Source organism: Gavia stellata, chromosome 36 (assembly GCF_030936135.1).
Source record: "Gavia stellata isolate bGavSte3 chromosome 36, bGavSte3.hap2, whole genome shotgun sequence".
Lineage (NCBI taxonomy): Eukaryota > Metazoa > Chordata > Aves > Gaviiformes > Gaviidae > Gavia > Gavia stellata.
Window position 1 is genome coordinate 873,576 of NC_082629.1, and position 14,018 is coordinate 887,593.

The window sequence follows — 14,018 nt, forward strand, 5'->3', positions numbered from 1 at the left end:
ACCGATGCTTATACAATAAGCAGTCTAGTTTGAGGTTTCATTGAGCAACGTTTCAGCACATTGTGGTCCCTGTTACATGGGTGCTGCCCTCGCGTGAGCTTTGAACATGACACTCAACAATTTTCAAGGCTTCCTTTTACCAATTGTAACCTCACCATCCCCATGACCACGCGATTACTCACCCTTCAGATTCAAAGTAATCGGTTGGAAATCATCCTGTTTTGGTTAAAAAAAAAAGCCCCCCCAACCTCCTAATAATGAGATGTGGCTCATTCTCTGCCATTGCTACAGGGCTGGGCTCTGCCTGTGATTGTAGGGCAAGGAGCTGGGTTCACCAGCGAGACTTTCCTAAACACCAAGAACAATTTACCCCAAACCATCATATCCCTATTTCCCAGGAAACACAGAGAAAGACCAGGTGAACGTGGGCTGGGCGTAAAGTTCTGAAATTGCCACCAAAGGAGCTTTTATTTGTCAGGTCTGCATCTTTTCAGGTTTTCTTCGCCCAATGTCAGCTCAAGGCTCTAAGCTCATGCTCGGCCCTAGAAGGGCTTTCTCTGACAGATGGGATATCAGCCCGTCAAGAAATGTTCAAAGAGACCTTTTACCCTTTTTATCCTATCAGGAGGGATCTTTCAGGTTTTTGATACAGAGCTCACAAACCCCCATGGTAAGAATGGCCCCGGCCAGGCGGTGTGAGCTTTAACCACCGAGCTTCCTCGCTTTACCTCTGTAAGTAAAGTGGGTTTGATAACATTAAGTACAATAGCCACTGTGCACAGCTGTGCCTTCAACAGCTCTGCGAATTAACCCTCTTCAGCAGGCAGAATAGCTAAATCCTGCTTCTTTTAGGTATTTTCAGTCGTTAGTTGAAGGCATTTGAAGTTTTCCTCCCTGCGAAGGCAGCAGCTCTGCCATGGGTGCCTGCGCTCTCTCCTGCCGCATGAAGCCTTCCTGGCTGCTTCTTAGCAACTCCCTGTTTGCATTTTCACAGTCCCATCCCTGGAGTTTTCGCTTTTTTCTTCATTTTTTTTCATCTCAGGCTGTCACTTATGGGCCGTTCGCCCAGTGGCGTTGCCTCAATTCCCCACCAAAGCCCGAGACCCGGCCACTTCTCTCTTGTCCCCACTCAGAGTTTTACTGCTTGAATCAAGACACCCCCCAGGGTTTTCTTCCGCAAGGCCTCATCTCTGGTCCCTGTTACGGTCTGGCCATGAACTACAGAGTCCACAAGCCCTCCAGAATTGCCCATCGGACTCAGCACAATCAAAACTTCTATAAACGCCGCATGAGAGTCTCTTTTTTTGAGTTCTTACCTGAAACCAGTATCCTTCAAAAGTTTCAGTCCCTCTAGGACTGCGCTCTTATCCAAGGGTTTGCACCAGCATCTGATATCTCAAGTGCAGACTGTTAGAAAAAGCTTACAACCTCTGATACAAAAGGATTTTTAAGCAACTATCTTTTGCTCATTTTTTCCCTGCAGCTTTCCTTGAAGCCTGCAATTATCCTGGAGCATCCTCAGTATCTTGGTGCACTTTGGCACTTGCCTTGCAAGCATCTCTAGCTGCTTTTCTCACTCAGCTCCTTCCTTCTCTCCTCCAAAGAAGCATTTGGCCTCACTACTGTAGGCGGGGAACAAAGCCAACCCTGAACCAGAGCTCATAACTGATGAAGGTTTAATACAAGAGGAAAGCAACAGAGGAAAGAGTGGGTGAAGGAGGAGAGGGTCTGCTGCATCTCTCTCCTGCTCCTTGCTAACCAACTCTAATTGACTCTAATTTGCACTAATTGTTGACTGTGATCAGGCGGTGCTGACTCCAGCTGTAGAGAACAGCCCTGAAGGTGCTTTCTTGGCCTGAAAGTGGCTGTAGGAACCCTGGGATTGAAAGCCTTCCTGCTGCATGAGGTCTACGAAGTTCCTCCACTTTCTTCCCCATGTCTCAACAGCATCCCATCATGTGTAGGGCTCGTTTTCCTTAGTGCTGTGTCCTCCCCCTCTCCTTTCTTTCTCACTATCCCCCTCAAAGGCAGGAGGCAAGGTGCTTGAAACACAGTTGTGCTGCCAAGGTCAACCATCCAAAAGTCACGTCAGGTGCCTATAGATCATGAGATTTGGCTTTAAGGGTCCTGATACTTGAAAAGTGCCAGCTCATCTGATTTGCGTCCTGGTTTCTGAAATGTCTAGGGCACCCTGCACATGTGCTCAGCTTTCTCTACAGCCCAGAGAACCAAAACCAGTTGGTTTTAGCTGGAAATTCCCAGGCTGGGATGTGGGAGCGTTACACCAGTTTCAGCACTTTTGAGGTAAGACAAAACTCAACAAGTTCTTCCATCACAGCTTCCCTCCTCCTAACCGTGCTGTCATGACCTGCACATTTCTATCTTGATGCAATTTCCCAACTTATTCACACGAAGAGAGCAAATAAGTGCCAGGGGATGGCAAGAGAAGAGAGAAGAGCTGTAATACCTTTCTTGGGATGAAGAAAGTGGAGAGATGCTCCCTCCCCACGTCCTGGCTCCAGTCACTTGGTCCAGGCCAGGGCTCTGCAAGATGAATACTGGTGTGTGGAGAAAAAGTCGTTCATGTAATACAAGCAAACGCTGCAGCTATTGTATGTCGTCATGGTTTAGCACCACAGAACTAGAGTCGCAGGTTAGCTCATGTCCAGTAAAGCCATCCATGCTGTGGGTCATACGGCAGCACAGTGTCCACAGTGCAGCGCACACAGGAGGGTCTTGAGGAGCAGCAATGAAAACTCCATGCTTTGAAGGGGAAAACCTGTAATTGAGCATCTAGCCTGGAAGATGGAGAGCTCTGGTGTCCCGCGAGAGCGAGCCAGTGCTGCTTTCTACCATGCTACACCTAAGGCGATGCCTGCCCTTCTCACCTGGAAGAGGGGAGCTATCCCCACCTGCTAGGAGAGTGGCACGTGCTGTACGGTGAGCAACCGATGGTGAACATCAGCAAGAACTACCTGCTCTGTCGCCCATTCCCTTCCTGGCTGATGTCCACCAGCAGATCCTCTGTATTAAGCCCTTTGCTACGGCCCATCCATCAGAGCGTCTCTCAGCTACTTAAAATGCAAGAGGCTGTACCAGCTGAGGGGATGGAGATGCTGACCTGGGGCTATCTAGGCAAAAGCAGTCAGGAACAACACCATACGCACCACACAGAAATGGGTCAGCCAGACTAAAAACCCCTACCTCCCTGCATGCTCTTGGGCAGGGTACGGTGTGGGTCACAGGGCGCCTGAGCTACAAACACAGCACACACCGACCATATTTCCTGATAGAGAGTACCCAGGCTCTTGAGCAGGCTGGCAGCTCGCTCGGCAGTAAACAAGATGCAAACGCATGCTTTAACAACCAACCGGAGCCTCCTCTTCTCCACACCTCGCCATTCACTCCCCTCCAGCTCCACATCTCCTCGTCCTCCCGAGCAGCTCAGGCCAGGGGATGCCTAAAACCACCCATGCAGCGACGGTGGCAATCACAGCAACACGACAGAGATGTTCAGCAAAGAGCAGAGGATGAAGAAAGCCCAAAGATACATTTAAACACAAAAGATGGGTTGGACAAGAGTAGCCCGGAGAGGACAAGAGTACCTTTGTTGTCAGTGCTCATCTGCCCGGTCAGAGCTGTCTGCTGCCCTTTAGGTTTCCGTCTCTCTTTTGCCCCAGTGCATGTGACAGTCCCCAGGCAGAGCAGCTCTTTAGTGTGGTCTGCACCGTGTGTGGCAAGGAGCCCGAGCCCTGCTCTCTAGCTTTCTTCTTGGTGCAGTTTCCATGCTCGGTTTCAGAATGACGACCTCTGATGCTGCGCTGCCTCGGGCAGCGGCTCACTCTCTCGCACAAGTGGGTTTATCTCGCATCCTTTCATTTTACTCTCACACCCAGCTGGGGGCCAACTGGTTTCAAAATAAAATGAAGCTGCCAGAAGCTCTTGGGACTCTACCAACCTTTTGCAAACACTTTGAGCCGTCGCAGAAAATGGCCTGTTTCCATGAATGCTCCCGCTGGCATAATTGGTCACCAGGGGATTCCCGGACAATGAATATCCCAGGACCAGATGCAGCAAGATGCCCAGTTTTATATCTGGGTGGTGCGGGGAGACTAAAATTGGAGCAGCTTCGGAGCCACCGACACCCACCCAGGAAGGAAAAAATCCCTCCCTTCGAGAATTTACAACCTAAAGCTCAGATTTCCAAATGGCAGCAGACACCCACGCAAACGAACGGCCGGTCCCAATTAACAAGACAGACGAAAAGAGAAAGGAAACTCTGTCCCCCCCATTCTGCAAGCAGGGCGAGCCGATGCCCAAGCGTAATGGGCTCACTCAAGGGCACCGGGGAGTCTATAACAAAAGCAGAAATTGCCCCAACTCTCTGTTCGGCATCTCAGAGCAACAACGTCGTCCTCCCCGTGCTTGGCAGCCTGTCCCTCCAGCGCAATATTTGCTGTGAGCCGGCTGTTTCCACAGTCAACCCTGCCGGGATGCGGCTCCGCTTTTGCGCTGGTCGAGAGCAGATGGAGGAGCCCAGTCCTCCACTGAGCAAATGAAGCTTTTGACATGGGCGGCTGTCGATGGGAAGGCCTGGAGGTATTGCTGCTGCTGTAGCAGCAAGACAACCCGTGGCGGGACTCCAAGAAGGAGGCCAAGAACAAGAGTTCACAAACTATCGTCATTCGAAATAGCTGGAGGCAGAGAACCTGGACCAGTTCTTCTGCTGGGAAGGACACCGTGGCTCAGACAATGTAGCAGTGTCTTTCCCCCACCACGCTGGTGGAAATTAGTTTTCTCTCTGTAATTGTCCTTCTGTTCACAAATCGCTAATGTGCGCTTTTAGTCTAAATAACTTTTATTTTAGGTTAAAGGCAAATGGCAAATCAGGAGAGAGCCCAAGTGAAGTTTCCGTGAGGCAGAAAACTTCTGTTTGTCTCCCCTGCCATGAAATGAATTGACTTCCACTCAGTGATGGCTCTTAACCTAGGAAGGTCCATGGGACTGGAAGTGGTTCCCGGGGCCATTGAGTCCAGGGCCAACGTCTACATGAACTAAGTAACATGCTGTAAAATTGTGCACAGCAGTCCACTCCCACGTCCCCACTCCTGGAGTATTTCCCACTGCTGTATTTATTGCTTAAGATCAAAAGCCACCAACTATAACTTGGTACACGAAGAAGGCAGGAGAAATTGAGGGCACACGCAGAAACGGAGCCTCTGTTATTTTTTTGGGGGGGATACAACTAGCAAGGAAAAGTGGTCAGTCCCCAGGGTAAAGCTCAGGAAGACCCAAATCCAACACTGCCTCCAAGCTCCGAGGGGATTCACTCTCATGAGTAAGACAACCTGAGCCATAGAATTTTCCTTCCCTTTACATCTTCAAGGTATCAGGCATGCAAGAGGCGGATAAAAGAGTAGATGTTCGCCAACAGAAAAAGTTTGTAAGAAATATAGGGTCAAATTATCTTCTTATGCAACACCCCTGCAACTTATAAAATCTAAAGCTGTAGGACATAAATCAACCACTAACTGCCTGGGGTTAAAGAGAAACTTCCTCTCGTAGCAACCTATTGCGTAAGTGCCTTTTAACGGGAGCTCCTATCTTCTGAAATCTCTGTTAGAGAGAGGTTGACTGGACTATAGGGCTGTTGGGCTGAGTCTTTATGAATCTTTCTGTGCCCTTTTGCTCTGATCTATCTTATTTTCTCTTTCTCAAGCTGGCGAGCGTCGGGGAGGAGGTGCAAAGTCAGCAGCTCCCTGCTTCGTGCTGGGGCTACCGCAATGCGCAGCTCTGCTCAGGCTGAGGTTGGTCCCACCACCATCATGTCCCCGTTTTTTGAGCCCCGCTATAAGGACCAGGCACTTAGCACCTTCCCCTTCCCTCACTCTGACTCGGGACCTAGCAAATTTCGTAAGGGATTAGTGAGCGCTGTCGACTCTTTTTCACGTGCAATCTATTCCTGCCGGCCACTTTGTTGGTGCTGTGCTGGAGAAAGACTGGAAAAAGGCTCTTGGGTCAGGCATTTGCTTACCCTGGGGATGCAAGTGGGAAACCACAGCAGGACCCCACTCAGAAACGCACAGCAGCATTACGGAGACGGCGCTGCGGCTGCCACCGCGCCACCGACCACGGAGAGCTGAGCGGTGCCGCGGGGCTGGTCCCCCCCGGCTATTGTGAGCATTTGCTAGTGGGGGGTCCCAGTAGGAGACGTGTTCCCAGTACAGACCTGGGATGAGAAGCAGCAGCTTGTGCCGCTCCCCAAGGCTGTTCAGCATCCCCCGGAGCCGGCCGCGATGACACATGCCCACCCAGCCGCTGGAAACCGGTCCCAGGTCCAGAGCCGGCCAGCAAAGTCCCCATCCTCATGAAGGCTGTTCCCGCTTTGCTTCCCATCCTCCACGGCTTCCCCCAGCCCACCAGTGGGCTAAACTGATTTCCACCAGCCATTTCTGTCTGAAACTTGTTTTATTTATATTTTAACCCTTGCCTTACTCCCCCCTCCCGCTAAATAAACCAGAAACAGAGAGAAATCACTGCAAGTGGCAGCCACCAGCCTTTGTGGCACCACGTTATGCCAGAAAAACCCCGAGGGGGTAGGGGAAGCGGGTGCTTTTGGTGTCCCCCTGCCCGCCACTCCCCCCGTGCCATGGGATACGCGAGAGCTGGGTGCCGAGGCTGGTGTTAATGTGCTGTTTGTTTGGTGACTGTTCTGCTACGGTTATTTTTAGCCGGTGACGCCTGGGGTATTTCGCTTCAGGATGTCCGGTCTGAGCCTCTTTCTGGGAATCCCATGTTCTCTAATTGTAAACAGCCCCATTCAGTCGCTTGCAAGCCCGAGAGGCTTATGCAGCGAGGCTGTCAGGTGTGAGTCAAACAGGAAGCTGCTGCTGCGCAGGCGAGCGAGGTATTAGCCATGAAAAAGTGCCCTCGATTAACTTGCAGGTCCTGGCCCCGCAGCCCACCCCTGGCCAAAGTGATTTACCCGGCCGGTGTGAGGCTGGGGCGTTCGGGATGCTGCCCATGGGATGCTGCCCGCCATGGGGTTTGGCTCTGCACGTCAAGGTTTATTTGGAGGCTCGGCATTGCCTGTACCACCCCCTCTGAAAAATGAGGTTTGGGTAATTTTGAGGCCCCGGCTGCTGGTTTTGAAAACGTTGTCACTGGGGGAAAGGGGCTCCGGAGCATCGGAAACCTCCTCGTGCACAGACGCGTTGCTTCAGGGACACGTAGGCGTCAGGGTCTGGATGGTGCCGGGAATCTCTGAGTGCCTGGGATGGGACTCAGGAGGTGTGGGGGCACAGGAGGGGAAAGGCTGGAGCTGGGGGGTGGTTTCAGTCCTGTCCCCCTCCCCGTGGGGCTGAGACAAGGCACTCCATCAACCCGACCTCAGGAACCCTGCGAGTGATTTGGTCTTTTGCTAAAAGCAGCAGCATGCTGCTGCCCTCGTGCACTTATAACCAGCCCGGGGAGACTCAAACACATCTCCCACGTGTCTCAATGCTGGGCCAGCGGCCGCAGCTACATCTCCATCACCCTCAGTGAAGCTGGTACTGGGCAGAGGGTGACATGGGGTCTGGGTGACCAAGACGAGCCTGTAACCCCGTGAAAACACGGGCCGGTGCATTGATGACTGTCAAGAGACGGTGGGAAGGCAAGGGATGTAAAGACATTGTCCCATGTCTTTACGTTCAGGCATCACTGGATGATGCACATCAACAGAGGTCCTAAAAGCAGCACCGAAAAGGTACCGTTCCTGATCCCAGCGGTGCTGGGCAGCCCTCCCTGCCGCGCGGTGCCGGCGGGCTCCGGGCACCCGGGTTGGACACACGGGTCCAAACAGTAGTAATGACACTGTGGCGTTCCCACTCTCCTCCCGTTACGGCTGCTATAAAGGTCCCAAATATTAGTGATATAATGGCAGTCACAAGCGCTCTGTTTATCCCATTAGCAGTTTATCCCTATTTTCCACTCCCTTACGTTTGGGAGCCCACGAAAACCTTGCAACAGTAGTTTTGTTCATACAACCAGATTTTACCAGTGCTTGTTCAGCTGAAAGAACCTGGGACCCCTCCAGCATTTCCAGACCACGGACTTTGCTACCTGTGAACCTCCCTGCACATGGGAGCCCAGCATCCTGGGGAACAGGGACAGCGAAATCCTTGGGGAGAGTGAAACCCTCACTCATGCTTCTCTAAAATCCAAGGATTACGGAGCTTAAGTTATGTGACCTCTACATCTGAAGCAATTCTTTTGCATGTGGTCGAAAAGTTGGGGTGATGCCTGCCCGGCCCTGCGCGGTGCAGTTGCATCCCGGGCGGCTGGGACGCCAGCGGAGGCTGGTGCCTTGCAGCCACGCGGGTCCGCTCCGCTGCCATCCCCGCTGCTCACTCCTCCCCTGGTACCCCTTTGGTGAGCTCAAAATACAAGTAGGAATTGAGCCAGGTTAGCAAATAACTCTTTCATGGCTGATTGATGGCAGAGAGTGATGTTTTCAAAAGGGGCCGAGGGTAGGATGCTGTAAAGTATCTAAATCTGGTAGGAACATGAGTCATACCGAGCATCCATAGGGACTGCGGCTTCCAAAGCACCTCGGCACGTAGAAAAAGTTCCCCGGAACGGCCCGTGCATGGAGCAGTGTTGCCGGCACGGGTGAAGTAGGGCATGTGCACAATTGTGCCCGTCTCTTATCTGACTCATTTCAGTGTCTCAGGGGAAACCCTGGCATTGATAAACAGCTCTCTGCTCCCTGCCTCCGCATTTACTAACCGAAATCTGGAGTCTATTTTTAACCCCAAAACACCCACTGCAAGGCGGGGGGAGCCTGCGGCAGTGCAGCGGGTCGGCCGGCACCGTCAGGCTGGGGCTGTGCCACCGCCAGCCCCGTTTCTGGGTCTGAGCTGGCTCGTGCTGTTGTTTACCGGGGTAATTTGACTGTGGCATTGGCAAGTTATCAAGCAAAGTGAGACCAAAACAAGTCATGCAGGCACTTTCCATGCTCGGTGCCCCCGGATGGGGTATGCAAAACCAAAAGGCTCCAACTTTTTATTTTCCAGCACATCCCCCGAATGAGCGTGCTGTTTAACCGGCTCATCACCGCTGTTTTCGGGGGGACTGGTTCAAGGGGGCAGCACGGCAGAGGGGCAAGCGAGCTGGAAAAAGCCTCCATGTTCGAGATGAGCTTGCACTAGGGAGTGGAAACCAGATTCAGGCCACGCTGCTGCTTGAGGGTCATTTTCTCCCAGTTATTTACTTCCCTCGTGCTCAGGGCTGCGGTGTACACGGGCACACACCAACCACACACCAACCGGGACTAATGCAAGCACGCACAGCAGTGCATGTGCGTGCAGACACACGCATGCCTGCGCGCACCGCCCAGCGCAGCAGCAGGATGCAGCAATGTGAAATGGTGAGACCTGGAGGCTCTTTGGGTCTCGGACTCTCACGTTACAGCTCGTCCGTCCGGAGACGCTCAACCGCTCTGTCTGGAAACAGCAAGAGAAGCAGCATTTTCGTTTCCCAGCCAAACTGAGAGCAGGAAGGGCAGGGGCAAGACAAACTGTGTCAAAGCCCAAGCTGCTGCAGAGCCGTTGCATCCGAGGTGACGCACGTCCAAGCCCGGGTGACGATCTGAAGGCTGGCCCTGCCACAAAATTGGAAGGGAAGTTGAAGCCGGGGTTGGCAAAGCCACCGGCTGCTTCAGGTTCACGGGAGCTTTTTATGCTCCTTCTGCACGGAGGGAGCGGATCCAGCCTGGCTTTGTGGTCAGGGCAGGACACCTCGTGCTTTCTCTGGCCTGGTTTCGGAGGATCCAGGGGTAAGGCTTCCAGCTCTCCCTCAGGGAAACACCTCCACTCCCAAACATTGTGGGAGAGGAGAGAGTCTGGTTGTAATTCCTGCCTAAACAAAGGCTGCCTTTAACAGCGGCGTCCCGTCCCTGCCACGGGACGACACCTGACGTTTCCTTTCCAAAGCCCCCGCACCGTCTGCGAGGTCTTTGGTAATCATCGATTCTGGGATGGTTTTTTCCGGCTTTAGGAAAATTTCTGTGGCCAAGACTCCCAACCGCCTTTGCTCTTCTCCCTGCACATCACAGCCCCTCCAACGGCAGCGTGAGCCTGCGGCTCAGGTGGGAGATGCGTTCGATCGCCTCCGACTGCTCCACCCAGCCAGAAGCCGCTATGGACCGTTTTCTCCCATTTTCTGCCTCTGCTCAGAGCCTCACGCAGACTTTCCGCCTTCTCCCCAGGCACCGGCTTAAATGCTTCAGGTTGCCTCTCCTCCGGGGCATTTCAGACCAAAGCAGAAAGCTCAGCAGCCCAGAAATAACTCAGGAGACGTAAATCAGCCTTGCAACCCCCAGAATAGGTCCCTATTTCCCCACGGGAGAGGCCACCGGGGAATCGCATGCCGGGCAGCCGGTGGTGAGGGTGGGTTGTGTGCCTGTCCCGGGCTGCGGTTCCTGCTCCGGCTGTTTCTGCTCCATTGCAGAGATGTACTATAAAACCTTCATTTCCTGACACACATGGGATGAGGCCAAGGGGTCGTGTTTTGGACAACCTGGCTTTTCCATGGCAACCGGCAATGATGTCACCGACATGCAATGATCGGAAGGGGCCTGGGGAATGGAAAGCTCTCCAGGAACGAGGCGGGAGAGGAGGCTGAGATGGCTGGGGACACGCTCGCCGAGGGCCAGGGCCGCGTGAGAGCAGCCCAGGCAATATTTTCCTTGGATCGCCCTGAGCACGAGCCGTGGCTGAAGTGCACGGAGGCTGGAGCCCGGCACAGTGGCTGTAGCAGAGACCATCCTGCCCTCTCCTTCCTCCAGCTCCCATCCCTCTGTGCATCCCCCCGGCATTTCATCCCCTGCGGCCGAACGGTCCCAGCCAACTGCTCTTGCACAACGCTGGCTAAAATCTGACCATCTTCTCTCCCATGCACGGGCCTTTGCAGGATTAATCCCCCCTGCCCTTTGCCTCTGGGGCTCTGAGCCACCCCGCTCCCCCTTCATCTGCCATTTCTCTCCCCGCTTTGTTCCTACAGCCGCTCTTCTTCCCATCACAAATTCCCTCCCTGCAGGGGAGCCCCTTTACGACAGCAAAATAATTAAAAACTTGGCCAGACAAGTATGCGCAGCCCTGACGGTCGGCATCTGTCGCCGTGGGGCAGTTTGAAAGCTCTCACGCGGCGCTGTCCGTCTGTCTGTCCGGGCTTCCTGTGGCTGGAGCCATCTGATACCGCAGTGCTTCACCTCTGGGCATGGCGCTGCAGTGAAGCCCTGGCTGGGTTAGCTCCTAGATGCTACCAGGATAAACACACTGAGTAAAAGCATCCCCGTGCATGGAGCTGCCAAGGAACCGCTGCTCCCCCTGTTTGCGATATGACAGAAAAGCCTGAGCATCTCTTTTCCACCCCAGAAACATCTATGCAGGCGTGAAGCATCAGCTCTAACCCCATCCCCGACTCCTCTCTGATGCTTCATGAGACTGAGCTGGACACGAGTTGTAGCCAAGGAGGGAACAAGGCCGGCGGGGTATTGCATAGATGAGAAATGAGCTGCCTGCGCTTACAGAGCAGCTGGAAAACACCATCCATTTCAGCCACAGTGATCTGTGGAACAGCGATCTATCACAGATTTAATTGGTAATAAAATTTTCACCTGCTGCATCCTCAGAGTATTCATCTGCCTAAAGGTCCTTCTAGCACAGCAAGCAAATAAGCAGGCAAACCTGGCAGATATGATCCAGGTCTCGGTTTTAACTCCTTGCTCATGTGCTGAGTCTTTATGTGATACTGGGCAAGTCATTTAAATGACCCGTTATAAATATGCCTTCCTCAGCAGTAAATTAAATAGTGTCCCGTAAAAAAAAAAAAACAAACCAAACCAAAAACCATTTCACTACAAGGCACATATCAACAAAACAGCGGTTAGAGACCGGCGAGACTTGCAAAGAAATCGGGCGCTTGAGGATGCGGATCAGCACTGAGCGGGGTCTACAAACGCACGAGGAAGAGGCACTTGTGCTGCCTACGGTAACACACAGCTATTGTCAAAGAACTGCCAAAACCAAACGCGTTCAGTAGCGGGAGGCTTGGCGGTGGTGCGAAGACGGCACAGCGACTGTCTCCCCTGCCCTTTGGACCTCACCAAAAGACTTCAGCCTCAATGGAACCATTTTCAGCAAACAGCATCATCCAGCGCGCTCAGCCCGCTGCGTGTCGACTCAGGGCTGTCTCTACACATCCTTCCTACGGAGACCCAACACCACCAGCGCCACTTGCAGGGGGAGGAAAAGGGGGGGGGGGAAGAGAAAACAAAACAACAACACGAAAGACCTTCCAAAAATGTTGCACGAAAAGTGAACACTCAGCAGAGCGAGGTTTCCTGCGCAGTGAGAGTTGGCCAGCGAACGAACAGGAAATCACTGCTTCCTGCCTGCAGAGGAAGCGCCTATCTAATGCCTGTGATCAAAAACAAACAGCACTTCAATTAAACAAACAAAGGACCTAAAACTTCAACAGCTCGCAGCCTGGGTCAGCTCCAGCAGTAGGGAAACGCATCCAAAAATAAGAGGCTTGTAACCTTGAAAAAGGCCCTCATCCTCTTCCCCTCGCAGTGACGCTGCTCGCGCTGCGTGTGCAGAAAGCAGAAGGGATTAAGCAACCTCCTGGCCATGTCCCTGGGTGGGTGCTGCCATCCCAGGAACCAGCTGCCCCGGGGAAGGGGAAGAGGTGGCCTCCAGCGACATCCCTGACTCGTGGGTTTGGTGCAGGACCACTGCCGACAACCTGAGCTCAGCCCCACGCGTCCCCAGCGCCCGGTGCCGCAGGTGAGGCAGGAATCCCAACTTCACTTAAAAAACTTCTGCCCCAGCCTTCCGGCGCTGAAGAAAAGCTTGAGAAGCGTTTGCACAAACGCATACACAGCAGTAGCTCCGTGCCTTCTGACCCTCCGCAGGAGAGGGGAACCGACCCCCATCTCCCACAGCCTTAGGGGCTGTTTAAATCACTAAGCTGGCAGCTTGCACCTTCATCCTGCCCAGGATCCATCTCAGATGGCTTCGTACGGCTTTAAGCCAGGTCCCTGTGTCCGGTCTCTACTTTGCTTGTCTCAGTTTTGGTTTGCGATTTAGTTTCATGTATGGGAATGTTTCCTTTCTGGTCTGCTACAGAGATACATCGGTTTTGTTCTAATGCAGATTTACTTGTCTTAAATATCAGGAATTCAGGAAATGGGAAGCGGGATCCTTTCTTATTACATCTGAGCAGAGCAGGATTTACAGCCCCTGGACTATAAATCATTCCTAGGAGTCGCACAGCAATACGATCTTGAGCCTCTCATAATTTCAGGGTTTCACCTCCATAAAGGGGCCAGAGGATGTTGAGGGCTATGAAACACCCAGGAATCTCGCAGTGTTTTTCCAACTTGCTGAAAACCTTTTGTCTGGCCAAAACACAGCAAAGAGGTTGATCTGAAAAGTCAGCAGGATTCAACAGCCCGGTCCTCCGTGGGCCGGTGCGTACTGTCAGCGCTCAGCTCAGCCTCTGCCCGGAGCAGCAGACTCTGCTGCAGTTTTTGTCGAGTTATAGGGTCTGGGTCTCACCGAGTGAATGATCAGCGCTGAACATGTGCCGTTTACCAGATTTAAAGCACAGGCACAAAGAGATGGAGGAAATAGTTTTGCTTCAAACCCAAAGCCTCAGGATGTCTCCAACTCAAAATCCCACTCCCTAAAGCCTGTATTCCCTCCAAAGCCACGCTCCGTCCCCAAAACCCAGAACGAGCCCTTTCCTCCCCTGTGAGACTATCTGCCCACTTGCAGCCTGGTGTCCATCCAGCCCAGGGTCTTCCAGGCTGAGCCCCAAAGCTCCAGCATTGCTCATTCCGCACATGTCCTGTGCTCTGGGCTTTTCCAAAGCCAGGCTGGCTGGAAAAACTCCTCTCCCAGCATGAAAGCAAGCCCAGAAAAAAAGAAACAAAAAGGCCAGGGTTGTCCTGGGACTTTGTGTTTGAAAGG